Source organism: Sminthopsis crassicaudata, chromosome 3 (assembly GCF_048593235.1).
Source record: "Sminthopsis crassicaudata isolate SCR6 chromosome 3, ASM4859323v1, whole genome shotgun sequence".
Classification (NCBI taxonomy): Eukaryota; Metazoa; Chordata; class Mammalia; order Dasyuromorphia; family Dasyuridae; genus Sminthopsis; species Sminthopsis crassicaudata.
The window spans coordinates 231862646-231878615 of NC_133619.1; the positions used below are offsets into that span (position 1 = coordinate 231862646).

Consider the following 15970-nt stretch of genomic DNA (forward strand, 5'->3'; position numbering starts at 1 on the left):
TTTCAAAAATGATGTTCCAATTAGGTCTTCTGTTCAGATTTTGAGTAAAGGAAAAAAAGCCGGTAAACCTTCTGGGGTGGGAACTTTTTCATTTTTTAAAAGAAATAATAGAGCACAGAATAATGCATTAGAAAGAGTTAAGAATCTTCAATGTAACATTACTGCTACCAATGACAAAATGGTATTTCACAATGGGAGAATGATTAGCTTGAAAATGAATTTGCTCTAATGTAGATTTGGGAGGCAATAAAGTTCAAGACATCTCATCTACTTCATCTATTCTCTATGTGGACTTGAAGGAATTATATTTCAGCATTTATTCTCTTATGAAGAATCTCAATTTGATGGTCCTTTGTGATCAAAGTAACATATACTCTATGATCATGCTCTTTTTCTTGAATTTTCAAGAAATGCTAGTACTTTATAATACCCCAAATAAACATTTGTAATCAATAAATTATTATAATAAAATCATATAACTACATAATAAAAATGTATTGCCAATATTTATTAAGCATCTACTATTTTCTAGGGAATGTGTTAAGATACAAAGACAAAATACCATCTCTGCTCTTGAGGAATTCAGTCTAAGGAGGGAGACAGTGTTCAAATAACTATATATACAAACAAAATATATAAGGAAACTGAGATTGAAGTAATTAGAATTACATCAGAAAATGATTCCTATAAAAGTTGGGACTTGAAGGAAATTAGGGAAGCCAAATGTTTATGAAGAGAGCATTCCAAAAAAAGGGGGCAATCAATTCAAATACATGAAGTTAGAAGAAGTATTTGGTTCAAGGAAGAATAAGGAGGCCAGTATTACTGGATCACAAGTAATATAGTAAGTATAAGGTATAAGAAAAATGGAAAGGAGGGAGAGTAGATGAAGAGTTTTGAATGCCTTACAGAATATTTCTATATATGGTCCCAGAAGTTTAATATTTGATAAACTTAGTGACTGGAATATTTTCTTATTGTTCAGATGTTTCAGAGATATCCCATTTGTGACCCCATTTGGGGTCTTCTTGGCAAAGATAGTGGAGCATTTTGTTGTTTCTCTTTCCAGCTTATTTTACAGATGAGAAAATGAGGCATTCATGGTTAAGTAACTTGCCTGGATTAAGTTAGTAAGTAGCTGAGTTTGAATTTAAGCATTCCTGACTTGAGGCTCTATTTACTATACAACCCAATTGCCCCAAGTAGACACTTAATAGATGCATATTTCTTTCTTTTTTTCTTATTCCTATGCAAGTTTTTCACATGGATGTCCATTGATTGATTGACATAATTGGCATTTCACTTTTGAATTAAAAAAATCTTTCTCGTTGTTGAATTGAATTCTAGCAAAAACTGGAATGAATATGTCAAAAGAAGATTCTTGTTAGAGTATGGGGTGGGGGAAAACTAATAATCTTCCTGAAGTTTTGGTGATATGAACAGTTCATTCTTAGAAAATGAAGTTTTAAAATATTACTCAGAGATGTTAAGAACTGTATAATTATCCAGTCAAAAGTTTAAGCTAAATGTCCTAGATATTTCCAGGCCATAAAAAAAGAGGACAGATAAAAGCAAAATTTTGCAGAGAATAACTCTCCTTACCTTGGAATTATCAAATACTTTGACATTAGAGTTTCTCTGGGATTATTAATAAAAATAACTTTAAAGAAGATATGTCAGCATCTACTTTCTTGCTGTATTTTGAAGCTGATGGGATCTTTCCAGTAAGCTTACAGCTCAAACCTCCTATACTTGCCTTTTCCTATTAGGGAACCCTAATGCCTTAAGAGCCTTCCTTTTCTGTTTATAACTATAATGTTTAGAACAATGGTTTTCACATAGTAAAAACTAATGAATGTGTTTTTATGTCACTTATTCATTTTTACTATAGCCAACTTACTTTTTGTTTTTCTCTTCTAAAGCTGCATTGGTCTGTGAATAAATTAATTACATTAGATTTTAGTATACATGTATGTCTAGGAGAAGAAGCAAGGGCAGAATTTGTAGACTTGTTACTGTTATTGTAGAGAAGAGAAGCCTCATTTTTTTTTCTTTTAGTTTTCTGTAAGTCTTCTAAATCAAATATTTTTTCCTGACTTTTTATTATTTTTCACATTCATAATCTCTTCAATGATTCCATCCTCATTAGTGCCCTTTAATTCCATCTATTTAAAGTCTTTTTAAATTTTCCAAGGAAACTGTTTACTAATAATTTATTAATTTTTACAAATAATTTACTGATAATTATAGTCATCTAAAATTGGAATGGATTGCTTCCATAGGTAGGGGGTTTCTGCTCACTAGATAGCTATACTCCCTTTCATCTTTTTATAAGAATCTTTAGCTACCTTAGAAACAAGGCTTAGGTTCTTCCTCCTCATGAAAGTTTTTCTTCATTCCCTGATAGAAATCTCTTTGCATATCTTTTGCATACATGTTATATTTCTTTCTCCTGCCTGACTTCAACATCCTCTCTTCAACTCCTATTTCCTGACTAGTGGAATGTAAGATCCTTGAAGAAAAGAACTGAATATTTGTTTTTGTATTTGTGTCTCCAGAGTTCAGTACTGGACTTTTCAAATAGTTGTTTATTGAATCACAAACTTATTGATTGCTATAGTTGGTATCTCATTCATACTTATTTGTTTGTTTATTTTTCTGTCTGTTTGCTTATCTATCTAGGCAATTGGTGTAGTGACATACAAGGTAATATAGCTAGTAAGTGTTAAGTATTTGAGGCCACATTTGAACTCAGGTCTTCCTCATTCCAGGGCTGGTGCTCTATCCTCTGTACCATCTAGCTTCCTCTCATAAATATTTTTTAATTGTGGCTAAGTATAATACCAGCAAAAACTGGATGAACATATTGTAGAGAAGATTGTTAGGGTATAGTGTGAGCTCAGTGGCTTCCAAGATCCCATTCACCTCTGACATTCTGTGATTCTTTACATTCTCATCTCTGTTGATTATATGTACTGCAAACTTGGACAACTCACTTCATAATTCTAGTTCTTAGTTTTCTCCTCTATAAAGGGTTATAAAATGAAAGGGTTAGACTAAATAATCTCTAAGGTCCTCCCCTTACTTTAAATCCTATGATGATTCCATATGTTTTCCTTTCTTCCAAAAATGAAATATATTTTTTAACAATTCTTACTAGCTTCTCTTGAAAAGAATAGTCATCTATGTCTTTTAAAAAACTCCAAAGAGCTACATATATATGCATATATATGCATATATATATATATATATAATTTCTCTACTCAGTTGTATCTGACTTACCCTTTTTATTTCACTGTATTCTTCTTAAAAGTAGGATTTATATTTTACTTTTTGCATCTATTGAACATGTATTATTAAACAGTTTTAATTTCCCTCATTTTTATTCTATTAAATTAAGAGAAATAAATTGCTTAGTTATCTGATAAGGAAACAGTTTGCAGCCAAGAATTATTTCTAATTATGAATGCTTTTTTTTTACCTTTATAAGGCAATTTTAAGTTTCCTTATTCAATAGGAATAATAGTATTGTCACTTTGCTTCTCATGGATAATTGCGAATGCAATGTAAAGATGGGAAATAATAGAGAATATGAAGGTAAATGAGGATTAGTTGGAGTTAGTTAATGATACAGGATAAATGGAATATAGATTCCAAATTATTTTTTAAAGGTGTTTTGGAAACTGGAAGCCATCATGGTAGCTTACATGTGTAACCCTTTACTCTTTCTTTCCTTTAGGGATTACTGACACATCTTTAATAACTTGACCTATGGGAAAAAAAAGTATACCCATGATATATTTTTGAATTTAATCTGTACTCTTAACATTTCATTTTTACTTTCTTAAATCTCATCAAACAGTAACTTATAGCATTTGCCAGTTTCCAAATATAAATACTTACAGTGAGAATTTATCTTGATCATGAATAATGACTAGATCTATTATTTTTGCTTGGGCCATGTCAATCTTTCCCTCTATGACCCTACTCACCATTCCAATAATATAACAGGCCAAAGTATATCTACCTGGCCAAGTCATCCTTTTGTATATTACTTCCTTCATCAGAATAAAAACTTCTTGAGATAAAAAAAAAATTTCCATTTGCATTTGTAGCTCCATGCCTAGCACATATTAAGCATTGGATATTTTTTCATTCATTTATTTTAAACTCTCTGAATAATTATTGTTGGAATTTTACATTCTTATGCTCTCAAAACTATAATTATATAAGCCAGCCAAATTAATTCCATATATATAGAGAGATAGATAGATAGATATACATGTGTATATATCTATCTATTTATCTATCTTCTATATATATATGTACAAAGAGCAATTATAGAAGAAATGATTGCTTTCTACTTTGCAATGTTGAATGATTTAGAATTTATTAAAATAGTGGGCTGAAATAACAAAATATGTCCTGGTTATCATTTTATAAAAGTGAGAGAATCTAAAATCCTCTCATACCAAAGTCACTGAATTATCTTTAAGTACTGAAAGAAGCCTCTGAGAACCTAAGGTATTGTCCTACTTTGTGCCTTACACACTCTAAGAATAGGTTTTTGCTTTCAGGTTACTAGTAATGATTCAATTAATGCTTTTATATGACCTAGAAAAAAGGGATATAATGTAGAAAGAAGGCAGTGTTGAACCCAGTTCTGTCCAGAATAATTTCCCCAAAACCTATTATATATCATGACTGAATAAGAATATAGTTAGTTAAGATCATATTTGGTGGAAAAAAAGTGTCAGAATCAGAAAAAAAGTATGATGGAAAAGATTGATATTGACGTACCTGTGCAACTATTCAGATAAGAAAAGTGTCTATGCTGTTTATTGCTGTATGTACAGATATCTGGTAATTCTTGTGTGTGTGTGTTTTGTGGAAATTGCAAGTCAGTGGTTTTTACATTATTTATGAGTTGAATGTTACAGTAGATAAAGTTGTGGGTAGTCAGCAGCTGTCAATCCTTTCTTCTGATTTACCAATGTAACAGGGAGATTAGGCAGTTCATTCACACTCATGGGTGCTGGTTTGTTGTGAAGGGGTTGAAGAAAACAGAACAGTTAAAAAGCAAATCAACTTTCTATCCAAAGGAACAAAGCCTGACTTCCTTCTAGGACAAATAGGTCGAATGAAAGAAGGACAGATCTTGACTTAAAATGAGGAAGACCTTTCTGAAAATTAGAATTACTTGAAAATGAAATAATCTGTCTAACCTAGGAGTTTTCTGAAACTCAATGACTAACTGTCATTTTCTTTGGAGACTGGCTTTCTAAACTGATAGGATATTAGAACAGATGACCTATAAATTTAGATTATTTGATTGTGTTCTCTGTGCTATCCACTGAAGTCTTTCTTCAGATGCAATATTCTCTTGATTTTAACAACTGTCGAAACCACTTATTAAGAATTTAATTGCTTTAAGCAAGTTCATAGTATTTAAAGTAATTAGCTAGCTCAGCAGTATTTTAATATTTTATTTTTTTCCAATTGCATGTGAAGATAGTTTTTAACATTCACTTCTGTAAGATTTTCAGTTTCATATTTTTTCCTTCCCTCCTTCCACTTTCACTGCCAAAGACACCAGCAGTCTGGTATAGGTTGTCTATGTATAATCATATTAAATAAATTTCCCTATTAGTCAGTATCATGAAAGAAGAATCAGAACAAAAGGGAAAAATAGGTGAAAAACAAAACAAAACAACAATAACAACAACAACAAAAACAACAAAAAATGAAACTAGTATATTGCGATATATATTTCGACTCCATAATTCTTTCTTTGGATGTGTTTAGCATTTTGCATGATGGTTTTTGTTTTTTTTTTGGTAATTATCTTTTATCATTGCACTGCTGAGCAAAACTAAGTCTATCAAAGTTGATTACTGCTCAATGTTCTCCAAATTCTGCTCACTTCACTCAGCATCAATTCATATAGGTCTTTCCAAGTTATTTCTGAAATCTGTCTGCTTATTATTTATTATAGCACATTAGTATACAATTACATTCATATACTACAATGTGTTCAGCCATTCTCCAATGAATGGGCATCCCTGCACTTTCCAGTTCTTAGCCACCACAAAAAAGTTGGTACAACTATTTTTGTGTATTTGTTGTCTTTTTCTCTTTATTTCAAGTAGGTTTTTAGTTGATTCTCTAAGATTCTCTAAGCATACCATCATGTTATCTGCAAAGAATGATAGTTTTGTTTCCACATTGCTTATTGTAATTCCTATAATTTCTTTTTTTCTTCTCATCTCTAAATAGTATAATAAGCTCATAATAGTGGTGTAAATGGATATCCTTTTTACATCCCAATCTTATTGGGACTACTTCTAGTTTATCCCCATTATATATAATGCTTGCTGATGATTTTAGGTTTCATTTTAAGGAAAACTTCCCTTATTCCCATATTCTCTAGTATTTTAATAGGAATTAGAGCTGTATATGTTTGTCTGCATTTATTGAGATAATCATGTGATTTCTGTTGGTTTTGTTATTGATATAGTCAGTTATGCTGATAGTTTTCCTAATAGTGAACCAATTCTGCATTTCTGTTATAAATTCCATGTTGTCATAATATATTGATATATTGATAATGATAAATTGCTATAATCTCTTTACTAACTTTTTTTTAAAATTTTTGCTCCAGTTTTCATTAGGGAAATTGGTCTATAATTTTCCTTCAAGTAATTACCCACATTACCTGATTTAGGCATCAGCACCATATTTATGTCATAAAAGAAAGAGGGAATCTTCTTATGTTTTTTCTAATAGCTCATTCAGCAGTATTTTTGATGAAAAAAATTTAGGATTAGAGTATACACAGATTAGTAGCAGAGTCAGAATTCAAACTTAGATCTTTTGACTCCAGATTCAGTGATCTCCTAATCATCTGTACCAGAAGTATCAAACCAAGGCTGGAGATATTTTGGTAGATATTTTCAACTTAAAATTAATATTAAATAGGAAATATATAAAGCAATACAACATAGATAAGGTTAATATGTATATTTTTTACTTCATTTTCCAGCCCTCAGGGATCTTTATGCACATTTTAGTGGCCCTGTTTCTAATTACATTTGCCCCTATTCCTTTGCAATAATAATGAAGATAATTTAGCAGACAGATAAACAACTAAGAAAAAATGTGTATTTTGTGTATATTGTGTATATTAACTAAATATCCAGGCCCAGGGAACATGTTATTAATTTGAGCTATGGATATAATATATTTCAACCTTTGTAGAGGAGATAGGATTTCTTACCTGCCTGAGGACAAGATAGGAGAAGGCTTACAATGTATACTGAATGGGATTGTCTAGGGTATTCTAGACAGAGCATGAGGAAAAGGTCAAGTTTCACAGTGCTGGAATGGTCAAATGAATGTGTTGAATAAAATGCTCAGGCTAAAAGACATCAGATCTAGGATTAAAGACAATGAATGGGATATGATATAGTTCAATAGATATTCTAAAAATCTAGAATAGTGAAAACAATGGGATAGTCAAGCTTTGGGTTACATGATTCTATTCAAAACTCCATCAAATCCCTAAGTTACAGTGACAGTTTTTGATGAATACAATTACTAGAATAGAGGACCAGAGACAGGATATATAGGGCTCCCAAAGCCAATTAAAGATAAGTACAAAGGTATGCTGGAGTCAGCTCTGAGAAATGGTGATTAAATTTTCAGTATGAGCTTTTACATCTTTGAAATCTACACTTGCTACAAATCAAAGTTTGATTTATTGTTTTGTTGATTGTCTAGATTTAAGAAAGTATTGATATATAAAATAAACTTAAATGTATGTATAGATAATTGTCCCCCCAAGAACATTTATCAGCAAGCCCCTGGATAAGAAGACTATGTGTATATATGTGTTTGTGTATATGCATGTATGTATATGTACATATACAAATATATGTATCTGTATGTGTGTAAGTAGGAAGGGCAATGTGTTGTGTAAGTATAGTTTTAACTCGGTGTTTTCTTTGACTTTATTATATAACCAGGAAATTAAGTTTTGTTTATCAGAAATTCACACAAAGAGGAAAGTAATATGATCCTTACAATCAAGGAATTTGCCTTCTAACAGGAAAAAACAAAATATTAAGGTAACCTACAAAGGGGGGACCTAGGACAAGAAAGAGTTTTGATGAGGAGAGCCCCAAAACTTGCTCTCTCTCTCTCTCTGATTTTGGGAATGAGCCATGAGGTAGAGTACCCGAGAAGCTTCTTCAAGGAGACTTTCTCCTTGAATCCTGCCACTGTAAAGATCTTGCCAAAGGATTAACAGCTTCATTTTGTTATCTAGGTGGGGCTGGTTGAGTCCTGAGCTGGAGAATTCCAACTCTATTCAAGCTCAAATTCCACCCACCAGCCCCCATTTTTGGATTGTAGCCAAAGGCTTCTATTATAAAAATGGCAATTTTAAACCCGTTCCTCTCAGAGGACCTAACTTGCCAGGCCATGCCAAGGAAACCTCTGTCTGCTGGAATGATATTCTCTTTCTGAGTTACCCTCTCTTTATCCTTACCTATTTCCCTGACAAGACAATCTCTGTGCCAGGATTTCTCTACTAGAAACTTTACTTCTCTGTCAGGACCTTCCCACTAGGAATTCTACCTTTCTATTCATGCATAGCAAAGGCTGACTTCCCAATGCCAATAATAAACTTCTTTTTGTCAGTCTAGCTTTTCAGGTTTGTAAATTCCTTTACAAAGGACCTTTGCACTGCCAGAATGAGGTTCCATCAAGTCCCTATTCTGAATAGAATCCCAAAGGGAATTTAGGGGAGCCAAACCTCTTCACTTCGTTCCCTGAACCCTGAACCTGCCATTAACCTCATCATTTAACTCCCTAACCAACAGGAACCCTAATCTCATCATTTGGTTCCCTGAATCTAATCTCATCAGTCTAATGTGGGATTTGAGCTAAGAATGGAGTGTACATGGCTCTCATGAAATGGAGGTCCTAGCCAGAGACTCACCCATCAGAAGAATAGCCTTCAGAGTTGAAAGCATCTCAAAAAAGAAATGATACTAACAAGAAAACACTAAGGATAGTGAGGGATACAATAGGGAAAGCAGAACAGGACTAGTTGCAAATGAAAAAGGAATGTTTGCATGTTACTAATGATCCTTAATATCAAAATATATATTATAACAGCGAGAAAGTGTGAATGCCATTAGAAAATTCAATTAAATGGTTTCTATGACCTTGAGTATTGTTGTTCTGATTTCTCATTCTATTCTATGTGAATCCTAAAATAATAGCATATATGTTTATTTAATGTGTTTTAGAGGGTTTTGTTTTGTTTTGTTTTAATGAGCAAACCAAAATCAATGACTCCATTTGGGTTTGAATTTTTTAAGCTTCTGTGTAGCAAAAATAATTACCCACATGAATAAACTCACTCATATAATCAGACAATGTTTTTGAATGGAATGAACTTTTTTCTTTTTTTGGATTGACCAGATACATGGAAAAAAATTAGCTTCAATAAGATTCAAATAAGCAAAGCCAGATGAAGTAAATAGTTTTCCATTAGGATTTTCTATAAAACAGGTCTTTGCAAAAATATCACCTGTGATGAAGAATTTGCAACAAGACTTATTTTATTTTCATCCTCATATATCTTGTGCAGTGTCACATTAAATTCATGTAGTTTCCCATAAAAGATACTATGGTGAATACTCTTTGACCTCATTATCCCAGAATAAGGCAAGCTGTTTCTACTCCCTCAGGGTTCTATAATTAATTTTATCTGGCTTGAGGTGTCTCTTTTCTAATACTATTAATTCAAGATCACATTCCAGGTGTATTTAGTAGTGTCCCAGTTTCATTTAACCAATTAACATAAATAAACTTTCCAAAGGTATATTTACACAAAGATATAGCAAGAAAAGAAGTATAAATGTTACCAACACTTTTAGGGAACACTTTCCCCTATAAAGCCTCAGATCTCTGGGAAAAGCAAACTCAGATTTAATATAGTTTCTATATGACATTGAGTCCCACAATCATGTCCAAAGGAAGCATGACAATCAGATGAATCCTAGTCTTAACTACTTCTGGGTCCTAAAGACCATTTCTTAGTCTCAGAGCATCATTGCTGGGTTGGATGCAAAACCCAGTATAGATTCAATTCCTGAATTCTCAGATCTTGATTGACTCAGTCTGGAACCTTCAGAAATTCACAACATTACAGCCTCTAATATCATTTGCCTGGAAGAATTTATATAGAGATGGAAGTCAGTTAGAAGTGGAAGGAGGCTACCTAATACTTCTTGAAGTTTTCCTAATTCTAGTTTCACAACAGTACCCAACATGTCCAGTCATGAGCTAAGCAGCAGATTGGAAGGAACTACAGAGAATCTTTATATATTTCTAAAATTTTCAAAGCACTTCAATGCCTTATCATCATAATTATCTTGGTAGCATGCAAAGGGCACCCTGCACACACTCATATAGACTAGGTTCAGTGTCCAGGTTCATGTTACTAAATATTGAAAGAATAAAATTTTACTTTTTACAAAGACATAAAAATAGAAAGTGAAAAAAGGTTAAAAATAAAAAACAACAACAATATAGCATATTCTCTAGGTATAACATTCTCTAGATTGTTGAGATTTAAATTATTAGTTTATACTAAATTCATTGCCTTTAATATTTTTACCTATGACTTAAGATTAATCACTTCCAGTATCTTCGCTGTGCCAGAAAATTCTGATACTTAAAAGGTGGTACCCTCATGCCTGTGTTTCCCCACTAGCAACATATTTCTCTTTTTATTTCATACTAGTTATATGGAACCTAAAATAGAAGTTCACCTGAACAACAAAGATTGCATGTGTATGTGTGTGTGTGTGTGTGTGTGTGTGTGTGTGTGTGTGTGTATGTATGTGTATCTATGCATAATATATATATATATATATATATATATATATATATATATGTATATATGACAGGCCAATAAATAGGCAGAAAAGAAAACCATACAATTGCCTTAATTATCTTTATGTGTTCATGCTTACATTCTGTGACCTAGCATTACACAGAAGCATAGCATTAACTTATTTCAGGAACTGAAAAGAGAGGAACATAAGAAAGAAGAAATGAGCCAGGCTTCTCTTACTTTTTGTGTGGTAGGAGGAGGGGAAGAGGAATTATAATGAAGCTTGGCTTTTATGCTTTAGGGTATTTTTGAGAGAATCATGAAAAAACGCATTTCAAACTAACTGGGCAGTGGGTTGTGTAAGAATAGTTTTATTACAGTGTTTTCTTTGTCTTAATTATGCTCTAGGAAATTAACATTTTATCTATGAGGAATTCACTAGAAAGGGATAAATGTGAAACATAAATTGCATCAAACTCACTCTGTATCATTTATATCTCCTATTTTCTGTCTGTGATAAAATGGCCTCATTCTGTCAGCTGGAGTACTTGCTAACTTTGTCTCACACAACAGATTGTATTTATCCATAGTTAATAGGAATCTCGATTGCATTCTCAGTTATCATCGCACTGTATTGAGGGATATGATGAGAAATGGACAGGGCTGCTTTATTTTATGGAAATTATAATAAACAAACAAACCTAAATATTTGTCATCTGCTTTCAGAGACATGTTTTATTACACAACAACCTTGTGCTCTAATTCTTAGGTAACTGCCAATAGAACAATTATTTATAATATTCGATTTTTACAAGGACCAATTTGTCACAAAGTTTTAGATGTTAAATTGCAACTTTTGTCTGAATCTTGATAGTTTTCCATAAAAAAACATATTTTTCTATAATGATGTTTGTCTGAAACACTCTGAAAATAAAATTGTAATAGTTATTTTGTTTTCACAGGAATAAAATTGGAAATTATTCTTAGTTATGATATTATAATACAATACTAACAAACATAATATATCCTTCCCTTTTAAAGCATTGTACTTGTGATTAACAGCGAGGAGAGAGATGTACAGGATTGAAAGTTGGACTTTTTTATCATCTTAAAATATGAAATGCCTTTACTGCATTATAAGTCAATAGATAATTATTAAGACCTCATGATGCAAGATCTGCGGATGGAGCCAAGATGGCAAAGTAAAGTTAAAAAGTTGTTGGAGCTCTCCCAGTTTCCCTCGAAAACCACATGAAATGAACAGAATCTGATGAAATGAAACTCTTTCCAGCTTAAGAGATGGGAAAAACTTCAAGAAAGGTCATTCTTATTGGGGTGAAAAGGGAGTTCAGCCCAGGTTAGACAGACTCTGGGAAAGCTGGGGAGAGGAACTTAATCACAGCAAATCAGCAACTAAGACCTTAAGTATGGGCTCAGTATAGGAGCACATCAGGGGAGCAGCTTCCAGTCCCAGCTCAGAAGACAAACTCTGGGAAACCAGACTATTTCCTGAAAAGAACAGGCAAAGTTACCCCTTGCAAACACAAGGGCCCTTGTGTTCAAAGCCAAGGCTCAGAGCTACATAGAAAGCTCCAGGAGCAGAGCTCGAAATTAAAAGTAAAAGGAAAAAAAAAAAAAAGACAAAATACCAAAAGAAAAGGAAAAAAAATAAAAGGAATGAAAATTAGTGGGAAACAGAAAAGAACCTTGAACATAGAAAGCTACAATAGTAACAGGGCAGACCAAAACACAACTCAGATGCTAACAGAATGTCCACAGAGGAAATTTCAAAGTGTGATATGAATTGGTCTCAAGTCCAAACAGGCTTGTTGGAAGTGCTGATATAAGACTTTAAAAGGCAAATAAGAGAGGTAGAAGAAAAAATGAGAAAGGAAATAAGAGTATGCAAGACAGAATCAATTCCTTGGAAAAGAAAAAAAAAATTGCCTGAAGAAAACCACTCCTTAAACAGTAGAATTAACCAAATGGAAAAAGATATGTAAAAGCTAACTGAAGAAAATCACATATTAAAAACTAGAACAGGGCAAATGGGAGCTAATGACTTTGTGAGAAAGCAAGAATCAGTCAAAAAATTTTTAAAAGAGTGAAAAAATGGGAGGAAAAAAGTGACATACCTCATTGGAATAACAGTCAACCTGGAAAATTAATACAGAAGAGACAATTTAAAAATTATTGACCTACCTGAAGGCCATGACCAGACAAAGAGCCTGGGCAGCATTCTTCAAGGGAACATTAAGGAAAATAGCCCTGATACAAATAATCATTAAAAGAATCCATCGCTTATCTTCAAAAGATGGATCTCACAAGGAAAACCCCAAAGAAATTTGTTGTGAAACTCCAAAGCCATAATCTCAAGAGAAAAAAATACAGTAAGCTGTCAGACAAAAACAATTCAAACATGAAGGAGAAATAGTGAGCATTACCCAGGATCTTCTGTCTTCTACAATAAAAGATTGGAAGGCCTAGAATACCAAATTCCAGAAGGCAAAGGACTTAGGGTTGCAAACAAGAATTAACTATCCAGCTGACGAGGATCAATAGAGTAAAAGAGATAGGGACTCGATAAATAACAAGAAGGATTAGCCTTGAAGAAGAGAAGGATCAATTTATTCTCTGATATGGGGCCAAAGGTAAAGAAGATATGTTCAAGATATAAAGAGGTTTATATATAAGGTGCTAAATAGTAGGGATGTGAAACTTCATAATGGTAGTCCTTATTATTATTATTTTTTTCAATAAATTATTGGGGCAGGGGAGGATTTATTTAAGCAGCTAAATTGCACAGTGGAGTTCAAATGTGGCCTCAAATATTTTCTAACTGTGTGGTCTGAGCAAGTCACATAATCCCAATTACCTGCAAAAAGACAAAAAAAAAAAAAAGAAAAGACAAAAAAGTATTTATTAAAAATTTATTTTGTACTAGACACTGAGCCAAGCAATAGGGAAGTAAATATAAGTGGTGAACAATGTTTGTCCTCAAAGAACTTACATTATTTTAAAATAAATTTTTATTGATATCTTTTGTTTTTCTATATCATCAAAATTTTGTCTAATATCCTTTCCCATTCCTTCTACTAGAGATATAAAAAGAGATAGAAAAAGAATAGGAAAATGAATCAATAAAACCAATCAATTAATAGAATATTTCTGGGGAGAAAATTCCAATTGTACCACATCCATGAATTTCTCTGCAAAAGACAAGAGTAAGATTATCACTTCTTTGGTGCCTTCCTCTTTCTTTGTAATTATGTAATATTCATTTTTGGTTATTTTGTGACTGTCTTCCCACTTACATCGTTGTAGTCATGTGTATGGTATTTCCTAAATTCTGCTTATTTTACTTTGTATCAGATCATATAAATACAGTCATCCTTCTCTATATTCATTATTTCTTACAGCAGGAAATAGGGAATAAGAGAAGAGAATATGTATTTATATGGTATCTACTCTATGCTAAAAAAAAAAAGTGGCAAGAACTTTTTACAAATATACTTTGATATTTTTTATTGTTTTATTTTTTTCTAGTTATATATGTACATTAACTTTTAAAATGCATATTTCTTAATGAATCATGTTGGAAGAAGAAAAGCAGAATAAAAAGGAAAAACCACGCAAAAGGAAAAAAAAAACACAGGAAAAAGTGAACATTGCATATGTTGATTTACACTCAGTCTCCATAGTTCTTTTTCTGGCTGCAGAGGTGTTTTCTGTCCAGAGTTTTGAAATTTCTTATATCACTGAGCCACTGAGAAGCATCAAGTTGATCATCATACAATTTTTCTGTGACTGTTTACAATGTATTACTGGTTTTGCTTTTTTGAAGGCAGGAACTATATATATTTACCTTTGTTCTATTCCCTGTACTGAACCCAGTTACTAGCATATAGTAAGCAATTAATGCATGCTTGCTGACTTTAAAAAATGAGAATAAGAATTGATGGACAAGAAAATAGACCCAAAACTTATTGAGCATGGTGAAAGTGATATGGAAGTCAATAGATAGCAACAATGGAGTCTTTAACTAGATGTTATACATCAGTAGAATGTACTTAAAAGGTTTCTGAATGGTTATGGAAGAAGGATTTGGTAGTGACACTGGAAACTAACCAGTCCTCCTGATCCTGTATTCAGTAGTAGTGGTAAGGAAAGTGTTATCCTTTGGAAAATCTAGATTTCAATTCCTACAAGAAGATGGAAAGAGGACAAGGAGAAAAAAAAACTTATAGACTCAACATGGAGAAGATAGAAATGTTTTACTATGTGTTAAGCACTTTGTTAAGTGCTTTATTATCCTGGGTTTTATAGTTAAATAATTACCCAGGGTTATATAACTACTAAGAAGACAAATTTGAACTCATGTTTTCCTGACTCCAAGCTCATTGGAGTGCTCCATCCATTGTGCCAGCTAACTATCTCCTAGATGGGAACAGTTAATATTGGAAGACCTATGAAAAGAAAGACACAATGATATGTTATTGGCGAATCTGTGAATTTATCCAACTGCTCTAGAAAGAAATTTGGATGTATGCTAAGAAAGTGACTAAAATGTCCCTAACCAGTGAGTAGCAATGGATTTTTATACTCAAGAAAGAAAAGGATAGAAAAAGGCTAAATATTCAGACAGGTTAAAATATTTAGAGCAATCTGTGTTTTAAAAGCAAAAAAACTAAAAACAAAATAATCATTCACCTATTATGGCATTTGACTATAACAATATTATTCCACCATGAAAAAATGAACATGAAGAATTCAGAGAAACATGGAAGATTTATATGAACTGGTGCAAAGTGAAAGAAGAAAAACTAAAACAATAAATGTGTTTGATTACTGCAAAAATGCTTTTTTGAAGTTTTTGAAGAGAATCAAGAAAAATATAAAGCAAAACACACACGCAAACACATACACAGAGAAATTAAATGCTGTGTAAATTTAGTGGTCTGACTTTATTAATCATAAAGCAATAATTTCTCAGAAACTTTAGTACTTCCTCTGAGCTTCTGGGCTCCTGATGGATGAGAATTCTCTGTCCCTAGCCTTATC

General features: G+C 32.4%; 1 protein-coding gene across 2 annotated transcripts in view; it reads left to right on the top strand.

The window, feature by feature from the left end:
* Positions 1-15970, top strand: part of NLGN4X (neuroligin 4 X-linked) — a 454011-nt gene that overhangs the window by 318109 nt on the left and 119932 nt on the right. The gene's annotated exons all lie outside the window — the stretch shown is intronic.